The sequence below is a fragment of the Pelobates fuscus genome, chromosome 6 (assembly GCF_036172605.1).
Source record: "Pelobates fuscus isolate aPelFus1 chromosome 6, aPelFus1.pri, whole genome shotgun sequence".
Lineage (NCBI taxonomy): Eukaryota > Metazoa > Chordata > Amphibia > Anura > Pelobatidae > Pelobates > Pelobates fuscus.
In genome coordinates this window covers 302,114,105-302,125,361 of record NC_086322.1, presented here as the reverse complement: position 1 = coordinate 302,125,361, position 11,257 = coordinate 302,114,105, and the positions used below count along the sequence as shown (strand labels likewise).

Here is an 11,257-nt window from a genome sequence, read left to right as displayed (position 1 = left end):
AAACTTGTATGAAAGAGGATCATCTGGGGGTGGCTGCACTCATGGGGAGCAGGGAAAATTGTTATACGGTCTGATATGTTGATCTGCGAGGGGAGAGGAAAGGATTGGGTTAGGAAGTGACTGAGATGGCTTCATTGAATAGGTGTGCCTTTAGAAATTTGTGGAAAGGTGATGAGAGGTGGCAGATTGGGAGCAGGAAGGGAGCTTATTCCAGTGGTGGGGGGCTAAGTGGGAACATTTGTGGATTGTGAGAGACCGCATGGGTGTGGGGCAAGAGAGTAGGAGTTAAGGGAGCGGAGAGGACAGTTTGGAGTGGAGTGTGAGATAGCTGAGGAGAGATATAAAGGAGCAAGGTGATGGAGGGTAAGACATTTGAAGATCTCCGCTGGTGTACTGGAAACCAGTTGAGCTAGTTGGCATCACATGGACATGTTGGTACACCCGGACATTAGCCAACAAAGTAAAATTAAAACCCGTTCTTTGGGTGGGAAGATGGACATGTGTCCCCTGTACCTGCCATTAACGTGATTTAATAGAATTCACCCACAATGGCACCATGTAATAACACAATATAAAACGTATAGCGCCGTTTGCCAGCTGCGTCACCGTACACCGCTGGTAACGAGATACCAAATTACCAAATTATCAACATACTAAATTACCAAAATATCAAATTATCAAAATACTAAATTACCAATTTACCAAATGTATATACTGAGGGAATAATTTAAAATCTGATTTGGTAAGATTCCCCAGCTCAGTTATAGGTACAGACTGATTACATTCACTGAGCACACCACCATGATAAGGAAATATCCCGCCCTGGACTCCGCCCCCTCAGCTCTTTGCCAGCAGTAAAGATGGCCGCGCGGGGTGAGCGCCCGGCCGGTGACGCAGTACGCACGCTCGGCGTGAGAGCGCAGCGGGCGGCAGGCAGTACGCATGCGTAGCACGCCGCCCAGGGACTTGCGTTCATTGCCGGGGACCCAGAACGGCGCATGCGCAGTGAGCTCAGCGCGCCATTTTGCCGGAGTTTGAATGTGAGACAGCGCTGCTGCCAGAGGCCTTCTCTCCATTGTACCCACAGCCGCCCTCCCCCAGCAGGACAGGTAGGAGAGCCCGGGGGGTGACATGAGGGGGAGGGGGGGCTAGTGTCATCTCAGAGGGAGAGGGGGGGCAATAACCAGACTGTAATAATAATAATAATATAATATAATACACCATGTGCCATCACACCCCCTGCCATCACACTATATATTGTACTAACCCCCTGCCATCACACTATATATTGTGCTAACCCCCTGCCGTCACACTATATATTGTACTAACCCCCTGCCATCACACTATATATTGTACTAACCCCCTGCCATCACACTATATATTGTACTAACCCCCTGCCATCACACTATATATTGTACTAACCCCCTGCCATCACACTATATATTGTACTAACCCCCTGCCATCACACTATATAATGTGCTAACCCCCTGCCGTCACACTATATAATGTACTAACCCCCTGCCATCACACTATATAATGTGCTAACCCCCTGCCGTCACACTATATAATGTGCTAACCCCCTGCCGTCACACTATATAATGTACTAACCCCCTGCCGTCACACTATATAATGTACTAACTAACCCCTGCCGTCACACTATATAATGTACTAACTAACCCCTGCCATCACACTATAGAATGTGCTAACCCCCTGCCGTCACACTATAGAATGTGCTAACCCCCTGCCGTCACACTATAGAATGTGCTAACCCCCTGCCGTCACACTATAGAATGTGCTAACCCCCTGCCGTCGAACTATAGAATGTGCTAACCCCCTGCCGTCGCACTGTAGAATGTGCGAACCCCCTGCCGTCGCACTGTAGAATGTGCGAACCCCCGGCCGTGGCACTGTAGAATGTGCGAACCCCCTGCCGTGGCACTGTAGAATGTGCGAACCCCCTGCCGTGGCACTGTAGAATGTGCGAACCCCCTGCCGTGGCACTGTAGAATGTGCGAACCCCCTGCCGTGGCACTGTAGAATGTGCGAACCCCCTGCCGTGGCACTGTAGAATGTGCGAACCCCCTGCCAGGGCACTGTAGCATGTGCGAACCCCCTGCCGTGGCACTGTAGAATGTGCGAACCCCCTGCCGTGGCACTGTAGAATGTGCGAACCCCCTGCCGTGGCACTGTAGAATGTGCGAACCCCCTGCCGTGGCACTGTAGAATGTGCGAACCCCCTGCCGTGGCACTGTAGAATGTGCGAACCCCCTGCCGTGGCACTGTAGAATGTGCGAACCCCCTGCCGTGGCACTGTAGAATGTGCCAACCCCCTGCCGTGGCACTGTAGAATGTGCCAACCCCCTGCCGTGGCACTGTAGAATGTGCCAACCCCCTGCCGTGGCACTGTAGAATGTGCCAACCCCCTGCCGTGGCACTGTAGAATGTGCCAACCCCCTGCCGTGGCACTGTAGAATGTGCCAACCCCCTGCCGTGGCACTGTAGAATGTGCCAACCCCCTGCCGTGGCACTGTAGAATGTGCCAACCCCCTGCCGTGGCACTGTAGAATGTGCCAACCCCCTGCCGTGGCACTGTAGAATGTGCGAAATGGTAATTAAATAGGTTAAAATTCAATGTACTCTACTATTGCAGATGTTGGATATATCTGCGAGTGGATTATTTTGTCGTAGCTTGGGTTAAGGGTATGAAATTAAATACTTCAGGCGTTGTCAGTGTGTGTGTGATTTTTTACAATTTGGAAGAATTTGACGTAGAAGGTGTTGGAGTGTCCAGATTGTAATCACAGAAATGTGTGTTATTGCCATTTCCCGTGATGTTGTCTGTGTAGCTGTCAGCGTGTAGATGTTATCGACTTCTCTAAAGACAGAATAAATTGATCGCAGTATCTGAAATGTAGTGATTGCCTATAATGGACAGTTGATTAACTGTAAGCACTGCTGGAGTCTTAATTGCAGTTTGTTGATTTTTGACCAGCAGAGATTTCTTTTTTTTTTTTAAAGATTCTTTATTTTTCATTTTTCATAAACAAAGGTTGATGAACGTTTTTACAGAAAAAAGAGGTTGGTTAGTCAGGGGGTAACAATATGATACGACACAGTTTCATTGACACATAACTCTGGCATTGTGTTTGGTATCTCATACATTATATTCCCTTGGGGACTTGTGAGTTAGGGGGTTCGTGCGTATGACCTTACAGGTCATGTTCTCTTTGGTCAGATGTTGTTGCGGAGGTCTAGGGTCGGTTATAATGTTTCTGACCAGGTAACGGTCCCGAAGTTTGCCAATTAATAGAGACAAGTTAGGTCGTAGGCTTGTTGGGTCAGGTATTTTGGTGGCGGTCGTTCTATTGTTGGGGGGGGGGGGGGGGAACAGTTGTCTTGGAGGTTACGGCCTTTGGGTCGTTCAGTGACTGTGGCTATGGCGGCAGGGCCTGGTAGGTGGGTTGGGTGCTGTGGGGAAGGGGAGTGTTGGGTAGGAGGGGGTGTTAAGGGTGGGGAGAGGGCTATGAAGAGGGGGATTGGAGGCTGCTGCCCTCCTGGGTACTCCCTCCGAGCCCCGGGTAGGTGGAATTGGTTTGGGGTTGGTTGGTTAGGTGCGTGTCTTCGCATTCGTTTTACGTTGGTGGTGTTGGTTGCGTGATCTGGTAGGTCACCATGGAGGGTTACTGTGTCCTTCTAGCCATGGGTCCCAAACTTTGTGAAATGATTTAGGGGTGTCGTGTATCTGTGCTGTTATTCTGTCCATGTCTATACTATCTGTGATTTTTGTGTATATTTGAGGGTGGGTGGGTATACGTGATGTGGACCAGTGTTCCGCAATTGCTCTGCGTGTGGCAAGGGTCACTCTTGCTATGAGTTTATTTTCATTGCGGGTGAAGCTATCCAGGGGTTTGGAGAGTAGAAGAGCCCATGGGTCAAGGGGTACTGGCTTGTCCAGTAGTCTGGCTAGGAGGGCCGTTATCGTTAGCCATAAGGGGGCAAGTTTAGGGCACGTCCACCAGCAGTGGAGGAAAGTGCCTGTTTCGCCACATAATTTCCAGCAGAGGTTGGTGGGGCTTTGTTTCATGGCCTTTAGGCGGTAGGGAGTGAGGTACCATCTGAAGAGCATTTTGTATGCCTGCTCCTGATGGGTGACGCATATTGAAATGGATTTGGTAGATGCCCAGATGTCTGCCCAATCTGAGGGGTCTTCGGGGGGTCCCAGGTCTTTCTCCCAGGCCGCGATGTATGGGAGGGATACCTGTGTATGGTGTGTGGTTAGTGTCTGGTATATGGTTGATATTTGGCTCTTTCTGAATGGTGAGTGGAGGGTGTCCCTTTCAAAACTGGTCAGGGATGAGGTTGCTGCTAAGCGGACTGCGTCTGTTGCTGCGAAGCTTCGAAGTTGGAGGTAGCGAAAGTAGTCATATGTGGTTAGGGTTTCGGGGTTGGGGATGTCGGTGTATTGCAGGGGTTTGCCATTGGGGTAAAGGTGTCCTAGTCGAACTATGTCGCGGTCTTCGAAGTGGGCGTAGTTTTGCGGAGTGAGGCCTGGTGGGAACATTCTGTTGCGGAGGATTGGGGTGAGAGGTGATAAGCCCGTGGACAGCTCGAATTTGTCGCTTAGGTGGTCCCAGAGGTCTAGGGAGTGGGTGATTGTTGGGGAGGTGGGGGGTGGCAGCGATCTGTATTGTTTTTGGAGCCACATGTATTGGGAGGGGTGTTCTTTACCAAAGATGAGGTGTTCTAAGTCTACCCAACGTTTATGTGAGGGGGGAAGGTGCCAGTGTTGAATTTGGGTGAGGTGAGCCGCATGGAGGTAGAGTGTAAGGTTGGGGAGGCCTAGCCCTCCGGAGGGTTTGGGTACGTATAGTGTGGATCTACGGACTCGGGGTTTCTTCCCGTTCCAGATGAATCGGTCTATGGCAGTTTGCAGTTGTTTGAGGTCTGTTTTTTTACAGGGGATGGGTAGTGCTTGGAAGGCATAGAGGAATTTGGGTAGGAGGTTCATTTTAACTGATGCTATTCTTCCTAGCCAGGATATGGTCATCGGTTTCCAGCGTTCCAGGTTTAGGAATGCTTTTTGGAATAGTGGGGGGTAGTTGGCTGTGTATAGGGTAGAGGTGTCGTTGGTGATTTGGACCCCTAGATAAGTGATCGCTGATGGGCAGATTCTGAAGGGGAATTCCCGTTTCAGGGTGTGGATAGTTGATTCCGAGAGGTTAAGCGGCATGAGGTCTGATTTAGTGGCGTTGAGTTGATATCCGGAGATTTTTGAGTAGCTTTGTAGGGTTGTTAGGAGGGTGGTTAGGGTCGGGACGGGGTTAGTCAGGGTTAGGAGGATGTCGTCTGCGTATGCTGCGATTGTGAATGTTTCGTCCCTGATCCGGAGCCCTTCTATGTGTGGGTCATTACGTATGGTCTCCAGCAGGGGTTCAAGGGAGATGGCGAATAGTAAAGGGGACAGGGGGCAACCTTGACGGGTTCCATTCAATATGGGGAAGGAAGGTGGGGTGATGTTGGGGATTAGGAGGTGTGCGGTCGGTGTGTGGTACATTGCTTGTAGAAAAAGGGTGAATTCTTGTGGGAATCCGAATTTGTGGAGTACTGTAAAAAGGTATGGCCAGAGAAGGCGGTCGAAGGCCTTCTCGGCGTCTAGGGAGAGTATCGTGGTAGGGAGGCGTTTATGATTGGCATACCAGATGAGGTCTATAGCTCGTCTGGTATTGTCTTGTGCTTGTCTTTGAGGGATAAAACCTACTTGGTCTGGGTTGATAAGTTTTGGTAAGAGGGGGTTGATTCTTGTCGTCATCACTTTGGTCAGGAGTTTTAAGTCTATGTTCAGGAGTGAAATAGGGCGGAAGTGGCCTGGGTCTTCGTGGGTCTTACCGGGTTTGGGTAGGAGAGTAATGTTCGCTCGCGTCATGTCGGGGGGTAGTGGGTTGCCTTTGAGCATTTCATTAAATACTTTGCATAGTCGTGGGGTGAGTATGTCTCCAAATGTTTTGTAGTAGATAGCTGTCAGGCCGTCAGGGCCAGGGCTTTTATTGGGTTTTAAGGTTTTTATAGCTGCTTGCAGTTCTTCTGGGGTGATGTCTGCGGAGATTATCGATCTAGCTGTGTCTGTGAGGGAGGGGAGGGAGAGTGTTTTGAGGAAGTCGTCTGTTAAGGTTTGGGTGAGGTCGGTTTGGGGGTTCGGGGTGTGGTTGTAGAGGGACGTAAAGTATTGTTGGAATGTTTTCCCGATTGTGTGGGGGTCTCTACTCAGTGTGCCGTCTGATGTACGAATCTTGGAGATTCGTTTCGAGTCCGTTAGGTGTTTGAGACGTTTTGCTAGCATTGAGTCTGCCTTGTTACCCTTTTCGTAGTATTTTTGTTTGGTCCATGTGAGTGCTTTAGCTGTGGCTGAGAGTGAGAGGCGTTTGAGCAGGGTCCTAGCTGATGAGAGCTGGTCAAAAAGAGAGGGAGTTGGGTTTTGCTTGTGTAGAGTTTCTAGACGGCCTATTTCAGAGATGGTGTCCATGAGTTGTCTGTTATGTTGTTTTTTGCGTGTCGTTGCAATGGCTATTAATTTGCCTCTTATGACCGGTTTGTGGGCCGCCCAAAGGGTGATTGGGGAGGACACAGAAGGGTCATTCAAGGTGAAGTACTCCTTTATGTTTTCTGCCAGGGACATGGTTACGAGCTTGTCTTGTAGGAGCTGTGAGTTGAGCTTCCATGTCCATGGACGTGTCATGTTGGGAATTGAGAGGGTGAGGGAGATGTCTGCATGGTCCGACCATGTTATATGGCCTATGGAGGTGTGTGTGATTCTGGATGTGATGTTTGGGGAAATGAGGAAGTAGTCGATACGGGAGTAGGTGTTGTGGGGATGGGAGTAGAACGTGTAATCTCGAGTGGAGGGGTGCTGGGCTCTCCATATGTCCAGGAGGTTATGTGTGTGAAGGAATTGAGAGAAAGGGGCGTCGTTGTGTGAGGGTCGTGGGTCTCCCTGGGATTTGGTTGTGCGGTCCAGGGTTGGGTGGTGTGTGGCGTTACAGTCGCCCCCTACAATGGTGAAGGTTGCTTTGAGCGTTGTTAGGTGGGCCGAGAATGTTTGCCAGAAAGCTGGGTCTGGGGTTGTGGGGGCGTATAAGGAGGTGATAGAATAGGTTGAGGGTCCTATTTTGCCTGTGAGCGTGAGGTATCTACCTTGCTTGTCCGGGAAAGCTTGGACGTCGGTCAGAGGGCAGGATGCTTTAAGTATGACGGCTACTCCTTTGGTTTTAGCTTCTGGTGAGTTGGCATGGAAGCTGCGGTTGTAGTGCTTGTTCTGGAGTGGGAAGTGTTTGTGAGGGGTGAAGTGGGTTTCTTGAACTAAGAGAATGTCCGCTTTTTGGCTGTGGGCCCATCGTAGTAGGGCGTGACGTTTTTTGGGGTTGTTAAGGCCCTTTGCGTTGATGGAAATACAGTGTAGTTTGAGTGGCATGGCCGGGGGTGAGTTTGGTCAGGTGCTGAGGTGTGTCTGTGTGGTGTGGGATGATCTAGAGATGGGGTGTCGGGGTCTGGGTAGTCCCAGGAGGGCAGCAGGGGGGGGGGGTATGGCGGGACGGGTGAGGTATAAGGAGGGGGTGTAAGTGCTGGACTTATCTCAGTTGCCAGCAAGGGTGGTCTGTGGTATCAGGGGTCTCACTGGTTGGAGTGGTCAGAGACCGTTGACACAAATCAGGTCGTGTGGGGGGAAGAGGTCGTCTGTCTAGGAGTGGGCGGCAAACAATTTGCGATTGTAAGTGGGCAGTCTGGTATTAGTGCAAAACCTGGTGTAATGGAACCTGGAGAGTAACTTTTGGAACTATTTACAGCAGCGTGTACTTCTTGCCGCGCCTCGATGCGACATTAGGTTGTTTGGTGTATTACGGCTTAGGACTCTTCTGTGTGGGTAATACGTCGTGGTTTAGGGGTCACGTCTCCTCGGGCCCATGATTAGGGTGGTGGGCCAGTGGAGCCCCAAGGGCCGCCCAGGGCCCCCACCGCTGCCTGGGTATATCACATCCGTGGGGCTCAGGGCCGTCGCGGCCCCCCGCCTCCCCCGTCCCGAAGGCGGGGGGAGGGGGAAGGCCGCCAAGACCCAGGCCGTGACCCCTCCCGGCCCCGTCCCTGACAAAGTGGCACCGTGGAGCGGCACCTGGCCTCCGGGCCGTCGCGGCCCGCCGCCCCCCCCGCCCCCGGGGGGGGAGGGGGGAGGGGAGGGCCGCCAGAGCCCAGAGGTATCCATCCCCAGCCGCCCGCCGGCTGTCCCAACTGCTGAGGTCGATTCAAGTGTAACCTGTGTGATGCAGTACCCCCCCGGCCGGGACCGTCGCAGTCCGCCGCCCCCCCGTCCCACGAGGCGGGGGGGGGGGGGGGAGACCACCAGGGAACCGGGACCCCCCTCCACCCATCTCAAGTATAAAACAGAAGCTGTCTCCAGAGACCGTGACCCCCACCCCAGCATCATGCATAAAACAGAGATTGTCCCCATAGAGCCCCTACGGTATTCCCAGAGTCCCCAGAGTTTTTGTTGGTCATACTGGAGGTGCAGTATCCCTCCCGAACCGGGACCGTCGCAGTCCGCCGCCCCCCCCGCTCCGAAAGGAGGGGGGGGGGGAAGACCACCAGGGCCCCGGAGCCTCCACCCCCAGCCCCAGGTGTAGAATAGTGGCTGTCCCCACGAAACCATATCCCCACCCCAGCCCTAGGCATAAAACAGAGAGTGTCCCCATAGTACTCTTACGGTATTCCCAGAGTCCATAGAGTTCTTGGAGATCGTGTTGGTCTTATAAGTCGGTGTCCAGCCGCTGGGTGTTGGGGTGTACTTTAGGTCGTTCAATAGCTGAGTGGGGCCTTAGGCATATGCGTCCTGGGGTGCTATGCTGTGTTCCTTGAGGTGTTGTGTGGCCTCGCTGGGGTCTCTTAGGGCTGTGGGCGGAGGCGGGCTAATCCGGGGAGGCCCAGCGCCGCCAACGCGGGGACTGGTGCTGGAGTGCAAAGTTCCCAGGGGGGGATCTCAAGAGTGTTGAAGTGTCCGTGCGGCTGTGGGGCGAGCGCGACAACCAGGGTCTCGCGCCGGGCCCCGGGGTTTGCGGTCAGGTCTCTAGTCTGGTTTCAGTGCGGGTACCAATCAGGGTTCTTCTTTCCATGCAGCTGGGTCTGGTTTGACGGGAAGGGTCCGTGCGAAGTAGCTGTGAATAGGGTCGCTGTGGATTCGGTCGAGACGCGGCAGCAGTACCGGTGTGTGGGTTTAGGCTGGGAGCTGCCTGGGGCGCTGTCTTCTATCGCGCTCCCGTTGCGGCTGTTGGTCCCATGTTCGGTGTTGGGCTGCAGGTTGTTGTGAGTTTGCGGTTATGTCTTGGGCAAGGTCCTGGAGGCCTAGTTGTGCGGCAAATTCCTGGGCTTCTGATGGCCTGTACAGCGTGTATGTGCGGTTGTCGTGTCGCACCATGAGTTTAAAGGGATGGCCCCAGGAATAGCGAATTCTTCTTGCTTGTAGTGCTTGGGTTAGGGGTTTCAACTCTCTGCGTTTGCGGAGGGTTGTAGGCGCTAGGTCTTGGTATAATTGTACCGCATGGCCTTCTATTTGAAGTGGGGTCTCTCTAGTTGCGCGCATGATTGCTTCCTTAATATGGAAGTAGTGGCAGCGGACTATGATGTCCCGAGGTTGTGAGGTACTCGCGGAGGGCGGGCGGAGAGCCCTGTGCGCTCTGTCGAGGAGAAGATCTGACGGTGGAGCGTCTGGCAGCAAGCTGCTGAAGGCCTCATGAAGCATGGCGTTGAGGGCCTCTGGTGCGGAGGATTCTGGCAGACCTCTTATGCGAATGTTATTCCGCCTGGATCTGTTGTTCGGGTCTTCTTGTAGGTCCTCTAGGTATGCTATTTGTCCCTGCACTTCCTTGAGTGTGGCCTCATGGCTGGAGGTGATGGCGGTAACGTCGGCCATTTTGTTTTCCAGGGTGTGAGTGCGTTTCGTTAAGTCAGTCAGGCCTTCTTTGAGTGGGGCTAGGTCAGCTCATCTGCCACTAGTGATTTCATGTCAGATAGTAAGTCTTTCAGATCTTTCTTTGTAAGGGGCGAGGGCTCCCTTTTGCGGCTAGTGACGCTGGTATCAGAGTCTGAATCTGAGGCCTGCAGGCTGTGTGTGCCTGGCATCTCTTTGTCTGACCTGACTTTGAAGATTGGCGCCACGGCTGCTCCGGTTTTGGATTTTCGTCCCCCTCCCATCTTAACGCGTTCCGGTGTGGGTCGGGATCGCGGAGGTCAGTTTTCGGCTGTCTTTTTTGCGGTATTGCCCCTAATGTGCGCTGATAAATGTATTGCCGCCACGGAGCTCTCCTACAACGCGGCCATCTTTGTCGGCGGTTAAGCTCCGCCCCCCAGAGATTTCTTTTTAATAGGTATTCGGACAATGTGCAGCACAGAATGATACATTGGGATTGGGTGGGAAAGTTCTAAATGTGAAGAATTGCAGTATAATCTCCACAGGGATTCGTTTCCCGAATGGCGGCCACCCAGAGGACAAAGCCCATACTGCACGGATTGCCAATTAGTCGTTTGCAACATTGTTGCAAACGGTAATTGGAGGCACACTTCCTCCTCGGGTGGTCTGATTGTTCGGTAGTTTCACTTGTATAATAAACGAGTGATTTTACCGAACAATCAGACGAATGCTGCATACAATGTGAATATACAGAATAAGCAATACATTGAATTCTAACCTTTAGGCCGTATTAGAGGATAAAAAATTCTGCTATATTTATTTTGGTGAAATGTTGCCTTTAGGTTTTGATTCACAGCAAATCACTGTTTTGTAAATACTTCCAAATAGAATTCAATTGGATAGAAAGGTACCTGCCTACTCGTGTCAGTTATTTAAAACATAACATTTAATACATTTGTTTAGAATCAACAAGTAAACCAAAATTACTCCATTCTAAGACTATCAATAGTATAGACCAGAAAACAAATACAATTATTAAAGGGAAAGGACTAATACAGAATTATCCAATATAAGATATAGGTATGATAAATTGGATTATTAGTCTATTCATTGTTTCTGGGGTTACAGCATGAGCCCAAGTATAAGAAATGTATAGGGTAGATTTAGAGATGCCCTGGGGTACACACTGCCGCTGGGGAGGAAGGACTGCACCTTCTGCTCCCTGGGGTACACACTGCCGCTGGGGAGGAAGGACGATACCTTCTGCTCCCTGAGACACACACTGCCGCTGGGGAGGGAGGACGCTGC

At 51.8% G+C, this 11,257-nt stretch overlaps 1 protein-coding gene across 1 annotated transcript in view; it reads left to right on the top strand.

The window, feature by feature from the left end:
• Positions 1-985: 985 nt before the first annotated feature.
• The window catches only part of CSE1L (chromosome segregation 1 like), a 34,434-nt gene continuing 24,162 nt past the window's right edge, over positions 986-11,257 (top strand). The window contains exon 1 of the mRNA XM_063459657.1: positions 986-1,109. The gene's annotated coding sequence lies outside the window, so the exon portion shown is untranslated. The remainder of the gene's footprint in view (positions 1,110-11,257) is intronic.